The sequence below is a fragment of the Paralichthys olivaceus genome, chromosome 16 (genome assembly GCF_024713975.1).
Source record: "Paralichthys olivaceus isolate ysfri-2021 chromosome 16, ASM2471397v2, whole genome shotgun sequence".
Lineage (NCBI taxonomy): Eukaryota > Metazoa > Chordata > Actinopteri > Pleuronectiformes > Paralichthyidae > Paralichthys > Paralichthys olivaceus.
The window spans coordinates 13,387,501-13,399,365 of record NC_091108.1 but is presented as its reverse complement, the minus strand read 5'-3'; the positions used below and the strand labels follow the sequence as shown (position 1 = coordinate 13,399,365).

Here is an 11,865-nt window from a genome sequence, read left to right as displayed (position 1 = left end):
CATTTTTAGCCCCCGGGGAGCACGGTGGTGGTGGTGGAGGGGGGTAATCAGTCACCAATTCACACCAACCTCCCTCCATCTCCATCCCTCCTCAGCAGCCACCTCTTTTGCACCAGTCAGCGATCCAGCCACAGCTGTAGGGGGGAGGGGGTGTTGGGGACGTAATGGGGGTAATAGGGGTGATGGGGGATACGGTTGCCATTGGAGATGGCTTGCCCGCATCACGTCATGTGTGTGTGCGGTGGGGGGAGGGGAGGGGGGGAGCACCGGTGAGGGAGAGAGAGAGAGATAGAGCGGGGAGGGGGAGGAGAGAGAGAGGGAGAGGAAGGGAAAGGAGGAGGGCATTGAGGAAGAAAGGCAGGAGAGTATCAATGACATCAACCAGCACATTCTGAGGCCGCCCGACCGACCGGCGATGCTCTCCCGACTGAAGGGCTGAGGAAGCAGCCGTGACCCGCCGCCGCGCTGCGCCTCCCCCGGGGGGAAGAGGTTCGGTCCGCTCGGTCAGCAAGCAGCCAGGACGGTGCGTGCGGGGCAACACCGGGCGATGTGTGCATGCGTCCCGCACAAAGACAGACCTTTCTCCGAGTGGAGCTCTTCCGCTGCCGCTGCCACTGGATTACATGTATCCGAGGAAACCTCCAGCTGCAAATCCACCCACATGAATCTAGCAGACAGAGAGGAAGACGGAGCGCTTCCCACTAAGGTAACGCAGCATCCAGGCGTGCATCCTTCCTTCACGCACTTTAATGTTTTGCATGCCGTGGTGCACCCCACCCAGACGGCTTCTTTTCACATGTCGAATAACCTTTTGGAAACTAACGAGGTAAGAGCATATTCACCGGGCGGAGTGAAATGACACCGTGTGGCTGTCCTGCATGGCCCGGGAGTCTCCTGTGCGTCTTCCCTCTGCTATCTCAGCATCACTTGAGAGTTTCTTTCTAACGGTGAGGTGGAAATCGAGACCGCGGGGTTGTGCGGGGCTGTGCGGGATCAGGTCGGTTGCTAACAACACCCGTGCCAGTGCGCGCCCCCTCTCTCAGCACCCCCCCTCTGCTTATTGTCGGCTGGGCAGCATGAGAGACCCTGGTAGACTGACTGGCAAAGCCTTTGTTCCTCATACATTCGTTTAAAGTGGCTTCTCCTGATGGAAACCCTCTCTAGGTAAAACACATTATTATGTAAAGTCAGATTTAACAGAGAGAGGAGCAAAAAATAGATGATAACATTGGCGAATTAAAAATTAAATAGAGCTCATGCATCTTAGATTGGTCAAGGATGTTTAAAAAAAGAAGAGCCAGATCACGCTTTATATAAGAATATCATATTAGTACAAATTCTATTATGATTATGTCATTCTGCACACTTTTCAGGAAACCGTCCCAGACACATTATAAATCCATAATGGATATTTTACTCTTTTAAGACCTCTGTTTCTTTGACACCAGGTGGTCAGATGGATGGACTTATTTGGCAAGACTGATTTCCAGACAATAGAGTGGCAGCTGCATGTGCTACTCTGGAGCATTACTTAAAACGAGCCCATCTGCACATTAGACAGTGTTTTGTAAACCATAGTCTCATATGTCTATAATAATACGCAGTAGGATTGCTGTTAACGCAGCCACTCAGGCGTACAGGCAAAGTGTAATTTTATGATACATCGATTCATCCTCACACATTTTCTGAGGGCTGTTGCTTGTTTGGGATTTAATCATGTACACTCCAAACGCCTGTTTAGCTTTTTTCTGTATTTCCGCTGTGTGGCCTGTGTCAACTGGAAAATCGCACTGTCGTGGTGAATCCGAGGGAGGTCTTCCTCACACACAGATGGGAAATTTCCCCCGGGGGCACTGTGCGTTTGCTGGTTATTGTTCCACACCATTTCCACATCCCTAATTATTTTAATCAGTCATTTTTACACATGGATTCCTCTCTTTAGTCGATCCCTGTCTTTTCAGGTTCCACTCCCCTGTTTAATAGGCGGATTCACAAAGGCACTCCACATGCACAAGAGGTACAGGGATCTGGGTATTTGGATTATTTTGACAGGCAAAAACCATTATGTGGAAGCAGAATAATTCAGCTGGCAAATTTCCTTCCCCCGTCTGTCTCTGGGAAACAGATCAAATATTCTCCTCCGTGAGCCCAGAGATGCTCGGCCCCACAGGTATTCATCTAAGAACTGTTCAGAGCAGCAGATTATGAAATCAGTGATGGCATGTACTCCCTTAAATAGCATTTCACAGGGTTCAACCATAGGCCTCAATGGTTTCCTGCTCCTTCCAAGCAGAAACCACTGTAAGATCCATCCAGACTCAAATATGCCAGATGACGTGTGCTCCCAGTGGTGCAGCTTTGGTTTCACGTCAAAAGGCCTCATTGAAGTCTTATTCCCAGATTCTAACAGCAGCCTAACCCAACGGCTCGGCTCTCTGCTTTCCCTCTCTGTGTTAACATGTTCTGCCCATGCATGGATTTTGTCTGGATCTCCGTACACACTACACACTCGTGCATTAGCTTCACTGCACCACAGCTGGAAGGAGAGAGAACATCAAGGCATTACACTTTGATGCTGGGAACGTAGCCACCTGTGTTACAAGCAGACAAAAACTTTGTTGTTGTCTCGGCATTGATATTAATTGACCTTTTCAAAGCCTCCCAAACAGCAAGCATTTGTCTTCTCCGCTCCTGTTCTTGTTTATTCAGAGACTGCTGAACACAGTGTATACGGCATGCAGAATGAAGCCATTAGGGCCGGGCAAGGTTGTTTTCTGATCCTGTTGTTGAGTGAGAAAAATGCAGGAATGAGAGTCTTTAATGGAAAAAAAGGAAGAAACCTAAGGAGAGCAACATAACGAGGGGAAGGGGTTAGTCTGCCTGGACAAAATGGATTATGGATAAAATATTACATTTAGATTTTTAAATTGAATCTTTGTTTAATCGTGGAGCCTTTTGACTCAGTATATCATTTATCTGCTTGTTATATATTTTATTATTATTTTTTATCATATTTAAAATTATGATCATACTCTTATATACATTTCACCCATAAATAAATTATGTAAATACATCTTCGTCAAATTCTGGTGGCTGGTGCAATATTCTGAACAAGCTTTTTTACTTAGAAATGTGAAAAATTAGGAACTTAAATTGTATTGTGGAGCACGGTTCATTGCACTTTGTCACTTTTGTGATATTGATTCCAACCACATTAGTCAGCCCTAAACTCTATGATGTGTATGGACACACACACTCTGTGGTCACAGCTGTGTTCCACCAATATGAATTTATATTGTGCTGCAATAAATAATCACATATAACTTTGGAAATAGAAATGGGCTACAACAATAATGAGTGTGTGCATCATGGGATATGCATTGTGTTAGACAAATATTGTTGCAATGCTCTTGCCACTGAAATTGAATTTCTTTCAAATTGATATGGGTCATATTATTTTTACAAAACTAGAAACACTGGTTGTATCCGATGAAGAGTAAATGATCATCCAATTCAAATTCAATGCAACTTTTATCACGAATAGCAAAATATATTTAAAGTCATTTAAACATAGTTTAGGTTACTAAACATACAATCAAGTATACTATAAATACCTGTAAGTTATAAGTTTCAGATATAGTACCTTTTAGCCGTATTAACTCCACCAAGGAGGTTATGTTTTCACCCCTGTCCGTTTGTTTATTGTTGGTTGGTTTATACGTTTGTAAGCAAGATTACACAAAAAAAACTGAACAGGTTTCCATGAAAGTTGGTGGAAGGATGTGTTATGGCTCAGGAAGAACCTAATACATTTTGGTGGGGATCCAGATTGGGGGACAGAATATTTTTTCACTTTCTTACAAAAGTGAGATGGTAAATTTTTTAACATTTTTATTATTTTCCCAGGGAATAATTCATGTATCTTGATGAAAAAAAATCAAGGGACTGTGACATTTGGTGCAGCTTGACTGAATTTAAAGAAACAGTTGGGCCTCAGTGGAGGTTTGTGCTCTGCTGAGTGTTCTAGTTTGAACTGGTATCCCACAGTATTGTAATGTTTGATCAGTGTTGCCCTCAGCTGTAGGTAACCACATACACAGTATTTAGAAAGGTAATTTATATGTGCATAAACAATCAGTGGAAGCTACCTGTGCAAAGTCTGTTTTTAAAGATCCCTGTAGCGAGCTAGACCTATAATTATCCTTTTCTCAGCCAGGTCATTTGCGTGTGTGAGTGTGTCCATCATGTGTCAGTGTTTGCGTGTGTGCATGTGAGTGAAGGCTAAGAGATGGGTTGTGACTTGACTGATGCCCTTCTCCAGATGATGAATCAGAGATTCTGATGTGTCAGCAGGGATGAATAATGCACACTCCTCCACTACCTCTCTTCGCTTCCTTTCTTCCCCACCTCTTGTCTTCAGTCGTTCGCCCCTCTTTTCATCACAACTGCCACATCTGAAGACATCTCCGCCGTGCCCCCTCGCCTCAGCCCCCTCTCCTCCCGAATGCAAAGGAGGGCATCGCTTCCCCCGTCGCTGTCCTCTGCTCAACCCTCAACCGCCGACTCATTCTTTTGTCCTCCTCCAAACTTTTACAGTCTCTCCTCTGCGGAAATTTCAGTGAACTGCAACGAGGAAAAACGCGTTGAGCTTTTCCTTCTGCTGACGATCACACTGAAAATGGCTTAACATGTTGATGTACACAGCTCATTATCCAATCATGGGAGGAGGAAGTGTAGCTATTGATTGGGTTTGACAGTTACATCCCTGACTGACAGGAGTCATTAGGAGGATAGGGCTGACTGACAAGATGGCTGACAAAGCACGAGACAAACTACCTAGAGTCGGCACCATCCACTTCGAGGGGAACAATCCGCTGATAATAAAAGTTAAAACACCAGAATATTCGAATTGCTTTATTCATGATATGAAGTCATTTGAATGCTAATGCTGAAAGCACAATTGTTGCTATCTTCTTTTCATGTACATATTTTAAATAACTCTTATTCTCAACCCAGGGCCATTAAGTCCTGTGTTACACATTGCGTATACATTGAGTGGCATGTGATTAACTTAACTTTGGTTTCATAGCATGTGAGATGTCTGACTTTAAAGTCATTCTAGCAGTTTGGCTAAAGAAACAGTAGAGTCAGTTGGCCAGGATTGATCGTCTCAAGAAATCTTGCACTGATGAATTGGTCTACTAACTTTCATCTGGGTCTATAATCCCTTGAAAGTTTCAGTTTACCCAATACTCTCTCAAATGTGGATAAATACCTGCAAAACTATTCCCATCAGCATAAACTGTAGGCTACTTGTGTTTGACACCACATTTCCACACAACGCTGTGTGTGTGCAAGTCACTTGGAAGCATATTGATTCCTAGGCAACCTCAGTGATCTCCGATGTGTTGCGAGGCTATTCCATTCTGTTCAGTTGATTTACGTTGTCAATAGTCAACATATTCAGATAATTTTGTTTTGTTTAAAAAATTTGATGTTGAATACATTCATATATATTCATTTATTTCTATATATCAATAAATATATTGATATTGATATATCCCACATGAATAATGTGCTTTAATCACTAATCTTGCAGTACAGATCAATTTTATGAGTTGATATGTAGACTTTATTTCTGCTCATTTGTCAGCCTATAAATAGAGGTTGCTTTGTTGTTTCATTCCTCTCCATGCAATGCATTTGAACACTGGTATATGAAACAGAATTACGGACACAAAACTAAACTGTGTCCAATTGCTAATTAGTAAATGTTAGCATGCTAACATACTAAAGCACAATCAGACCTTATGCCAAAGCCACCTATCTAAAAGTGGCCTGTTGAAATAGATGCTACACACACAAAAGCAAAGGAAAGAAAAATATGATGTCCCTCCAAATACCATGTGAAAGAGCATCAGTATTATATCAGTGAAACAACTCCGCTCTTCCAAAAGACCAAAAGGGTGGAGAAGACACGACGTCCAGGAAACATACTGCTCTTTCCCATCACAACCCACTGATAGCAAACTTGAAAGCTAGAAGATTGGTGTCCCTCAGGGGTCAGTGGGAACATTGTGCAGTCTGTGTAGATGCAGGGAGTGGTTGACACAGCTCCTGAATGCAGCCTCACATTTGTTTGTGGCATTTCATCATTACTCTGTCTCCAAAGTGCACAGGGTGCCAGGTTAGATGAAGTATTTGTTTGTCGGAGGTGAAAGTAATGGCTAGTCATTGGTGGGAAGCATCCATGCGCAAGTCTGTTACCCTCGACAAGCATTTCATCTCCTCGCATACAGAGACGCCCTCACCGTCTGATTTCTGCAATGGGACGCAGGACAAATGCAGTTTTTCTACCCCATTACTCCTGTTTTCAATTCTATTCACAACTTTATCGTCCCTCAAGGAGAAATTCATTTGGCGTCACAAATCTCATCTTCATCAGGAAGTCATGCAATGCCTGGTTAGTGACAGAACTGCAAAGACTGGTCGCCTGTGCGCCACATAAATAGATTTGTTCACCAGCATGCAGAGCCTCAGAAATGTAATAATGAATTCTTTAAGTTTGTGACCATGTGAGTTATCAGTAATCTGCATTCTTGAAATTGGCCTTCTTTATATATCAAACAGTATGAGTTCATTTTCTATGGAAGATCTAGCTGGTGTTGCAGAGCAGTGTTGCAGTTGTGAGATAATTAGCTCTCAGTGGACGAGGTATCATGTGACCAAGAGTAGACAGGTGATACCATGGCAGCACAAATACACAGGAGAGGGATGGATCCTGAGCAAACACAACAGTGTGTCTCCAGAAAATTCGCCAGCAGCTCCCAAAGGGTCCGGAGGTATTTAACATAAGCAAAGAATGAATAAAGGCTTCCTTCAAGATTACAGCGCAACGTTTGTAATGGTGAATGAGCAGCGCAGATCTGTGCTGGAACTCTACCTATGTACCAGGTGTGTGTTTGTGTGAAATGTATGTTCTCAAAGGATGAAATTCATTCTGTAAACCGTGAAAAAAGGAATCAATTTGAGACTTTCAATGCGTCTTACATAAATAACATCCCCACTGGATATTTGTATATGACTGATCGATCAATACAAGGTTATTAAAACAAAGCGCGGTGTTTCTCCAGGCTACTGTTATCACTCTCACCGTCAGCTTATCAACAAGCCCTCCAATCCACTGCGCTTTGTCTAGTGACTGATGTGTAGGTTTTGCTAAACAGCTGAAACAGGGGAGTAAAAAATGGCTGGCATGTCTCATTAATGAAGCACAACTGAAATATGATGATGGCCGGGATGATGACAATGATGTCCAGGAAGATGAAGGTGCTCTCTGTTGTCAGGGAGCCTTAGTCCTGCTCCAGGAGAAGCTCATTAATTGGCTGCCGTTGCGTCTCGTCTGGCACTGTGTGTGTGTGTGTTGTGTGTTGTGTGTGTGTGTGTGTGTGTGTGTGTGTGTGTGTGTGTGCGTGCGTGTGCGTGTGTGCGTGCGCGTGTGTGCGTGTGTTTGCTGCTCAATGGACTCTTCGTCATTCATTTTATTGAGAAATGATGGTGAAGAGAAATAAATAGATGTTTTTATACCTTCTCCTGTTTTTATTATTTTCTCCACATACTTTGCCATAAGAAATGAAACATTAACAAATCAAATCAGTAATAATGTACTACAAATACATTTATTAAGAGTGTTAGAAGAAGCAACTGTGTGGCTTAGATTTTGATTCGGTAGTAATTGGATGATTTACCTAATGCCTTTATGTCAGAGCGGTTTAACAATTAGGGATGTAGGGATGCACATGCAAGTGTGCAGCTATGCAAACATCAGTATGTATATACAGTTCTCTCAGAAGTGAGCCAGCCTTAGATATGCTAATTGGACAGTGAGTTGACAAGGACTCAACCATCAGCCTGCGTAATGAGCCGCTGCACAGAAGATGGGCTGCCTCTGAAGAGCAAGCAGCAGTGAGACAGAGGTCGCTGGAAGAAATGACGAAATGCGTTTGGGTGTTTTGCGAGCCCTGCGTTCCGTTGTTTCCATTGAGTGAGGGCTGTGTAGGTGTCCCTATGTGAACATGCACGCGTCTTGTTAGTCTGCTGTTGTCGGGTGAAAACCATCACCTGTGAGGCGAGACTCTGCAAAATGTCGATTTTGTTTTGCAAGAAGAAGGTTGAAAAAAACAGGGATGTTTTTAGCCAGATGACGGCGCAGTTTTTGGCATTTCCCTAAAGGCTTTGAAAGAGGTTTATGAGCCTAAGGGGCTGAAAAATTGACTCAGCTCATGGAGGAGCAAGTAATCCCTCCACTTATTTGAAAGCATGAAAATTGTTGAAATTGAAGCTGCAAGGTTTTCATCCATCAGTGTTGTACATTGATCATTTTTAAAGCAAATTTGGGAGATGTTATAGCATCATGGGCACATTCACAGTGAGTCTTATGTTAAAAGAATATTAAAGGTACAAAACATTAGGCAGTTACAGAGCTTAACAACATAGTTTCATTAATTAAGTGAATTGAGATTTTGATTTGATTATCACCCATTCAAGGTAGATTTACCTCAAGCTAAGAGATCTTAAAATGACCTTATTTGCACCTGTAGAAGCCACAAATCTATATGATATCAATACAAGATTAAATTAAAGTTTAATTCGTGTTTGCAATAGTTTATGGGATGCATAGTTTTCTTGGCTCTTAAAATAAAAATGTATACTGTCTTCTACCATTACATTTTTTTCCAATATCCCTTTTTGCTCTGAATCAATGTTTTGTGGTCAAGTGCCGTCTCGTAGCTGGCTTCACACTTCAAATTATTTTTATAAGGATTTTATAAGAGTGGAGAGAATTAATGGGACATTTACTTCAGAAACCAGTGAGAGGCCAGTGTTACACTCTATTGCAGCTGAAGTAGGTTTATTTGGCTCTGTTGGCTCTTTGTAATACTTTTCTATTCAATCACAATATATTTCTCAAACCCCTTTGTGTAACATTTGAAGCATAGTCAAACTCAGTGGTGCTACATTAGTGACTGACTGAAGGAACAACAGTTAATGAAATAAACACTTAAAATAGTGCTCTGTTATTTAATGTAATGAACATAATATTGAGCAACACATCACTAACAGATGTAAACTGATATTTTGAGTCTCTTAATCTCCATTTAAAGGAAATGTTAGATTTACTGTCTCATTCCTGCTGCACTAACTAAACTTCCTGTGAACAGACCAGCTTCACTCATCACATAAACACTAGTTTTTTTCTTGTTCTGACCCCTTCTGATAATCTGCTCTGTATGTACTTTTATTTCATTTGGTAATTCACTTCCTGCTTAGCCGGAGCCAGTCCAGCTGTTGCCGGGCTCTTGTGAAGCCGACACATCCATTACTTGATGCCTTTTTTCTCTTGTTGTTTTGGTTTTCTCCGACCTTGGGGCCCCTTTAAGATGCGTGGGTGTACATTTACCGCACCATTGTCAGGCTGCTACAGCTTTGCTGTGTCCTAGACATGCAGAGACTGAGGTCAAAGTGAAAGTTAGTTTGGTTATTTTAGCACTGGGCCAGTTGAAGGTTTCAGTCACGCTTCTCTCTCCCTCTCTCTCTTTCTCTCTCTCCTCTCCTCCCTTTGTTCCTCATCACGAATCCATGTGTTGTCTTGGCTTTGAGATGGAGTTGTGCCGAGCAAAACCTGAAGCACATCCAGAATTATAAAATGGGGGAAACAGTGATCCAACAGCTTCAGTCGTCATAAATAACAGTCATGCGGGTGTGTATTTCATCGATATTCTAAAGTTGGCTTGGATTTGACGGAGGGGTCAGAGAGCGAGGAAGTTGTTCTTGCTGTTAACGTGGCTAAAATGAAGGAGTGTTGAGGAAATTAAACTCGTACAGTAGCTAAAGTTTGACGTTCTAGTATCTTTTTAATTCTTATTAGTGTGCTTCTTCTACCCTTTAGCTGCAGGTGATCAGTTAATTAAATTGGGTCCTCAAGCAAAACCCATTCTCCCTGCCAGAGAAATCCAGAGAGACGACGTGGGTGGATACAAATTTAAAATTCTGTTTCTTCATCATCCCAAGAAAGCTATTATTATTATGATGTGGATATCATTATTTCACAATCTTCAGAAAACCACGCTGCTCCACTAAAGTTCACGTGATATGGGTATGATAAATGTGTGAGAGATTTGAAAACGCACAAACAAAGAACACACACACTCCACAGTTGAATGCTTTCTGTACACACACACACAAATCATACATCTTTACAATGTGGAAATTAAAAACCCAATTTCAGAACATTGCCAACACAAATAAAGGTTTAGCATCATTGACCACTAAACACAGAGGCTGGAAGAACACATAAATAATGAAATTCAAGATGTCATGTATTTTCAAACAAAGAAACAATTATACTTTTTATAAAACATAAGCAGAGAAATGTTTTTTTTCTAAATTTAATAAAGCAGCAGATCATTTTTGCATGATTATTATTATATATATAACTGGATTATAAGAGACCAGGCCAAGACGGCAGTATGAAAATACCTAAAAGAGACAAGAGGGATGATTTAGGATTTCATAAGGAAGTAGTTTGTTAAAATAATGCTATTGTCAATTTTACCTTAATTAATAATTGAATGTTTAATTAGTAATTTCACTCATAATTTACTTCAGTTATGAATAATTCAATAATATTAAATGCAAATCACAATTAACCAGAGTGATGTCTTAAATTTGCCTTTTTGTCTAAACAAGAGTTAAAATATTAAGTGACGTGAACTGAAATTTAAATAGTCAGGATTATTAATTGAAAGTATTGGTTGAATAATAATAGAATCCATGTCATTTACTTCATTTTATTCCAGCAGTACACTGTTTGAATTGAGCATCACATAATCAATGATTACATTTACAGATTTTCCTATTGTGCCTACAGGTTGGTGTGATTTTATTGTCTCCATGAGTCATATTTGGACTCAGCTGTGCAGTTTGAGATTGCAGTGGAAACCTTATCAATGCCTCCTCACCAGTGATGAAATTCGCCGTCTCTGGTTGGGACTTGTATTGCTATTTGTCAATATTTCCCATTGTGTCCCGCTGTTTGGAGGTATGCAGAACTGGGCTGTCCTGGTTTTCAGCATCCTCCAGCATTAGGAAAGTCTCACAAGATTTAGCTGAGACTCCCGAGTCTCTAGATTCATTTATATTCAGAGCAAAGAATCACCGTATTTGAGTGACAGGTGTGTTTTCTTGTTAGAGAGGAGCTTCAGATATTTTATTTCCACTGCTAAAAATGTAACCAGGGCGGTGCAGCTCATGCCTGCAGTAAGCTGCGCTTCATCTTGCGCCTCTGATCCTCGACGTGTGTGCGTTTGTGTGTGTGCGTTTGTGTGTGTCCGCATATTAGTGTGTCTGTGGGCTGCGTGTCTAAGAGAGTGAAGGGAAGTGTGAGAGAGTGAGTGCCAATCTCCCCCATGATGCTTTGCCATCTGTCATTTTTATTTGCGTTTTTGTGTGTGTGTGTGTGTGTATGTGGTTGGTCCTGTGGGTGTGCATGCATTTGTGAGTATCATTTGCCTACAGGGTGCAGGGTCATGAGGTAATATCAGTCCCATCCTCTTCTTGCCTCCGACTAGTGCACAGCTCCCACTCCAAACTTTTCTGCTCCACGTTGCTGCACAAAACCATGCATAATTCAAGACAAGGGTATTTTTGTGCTCTGAAAAATATTAGTGTATGTTTAGAATCACTGGTGAGTAACAATGGATGGTTTAAGACCTAAAAAGTTTTGTGGTGCATTGAACATTTGTAGATTTTTTGTCCCGACACTCAAGCAATACTTAGCTACTCGAAAACTAAAAGAAAGAGAAA

At 41.6% G+C, this 11,865-nt stretch overlaps 1 protein-coding gene across 1 annotated transcript in view; it reads left to right on the top strand.

Annotated features, from left to right (window-relative positions):
* The first annotated feature begins 307 nt into the window (after positions 1-307).
* LOC109643526 (receptor-type tyrosine-protein phosphatase S-like) overlaps positions 308-11,865 on the top strand; it is a 67,013-nt gene continuing 55,455 nt past the window's right edge. Inside the window, exon 1 of the mRNA XM_069510498.1 lies at positions 308-706. The gene's annotated coding sequence lies outside the window, so the exon portion shown is untranslated. The remainder of the gene's footprint in view (positions 707-11,865) is intronic.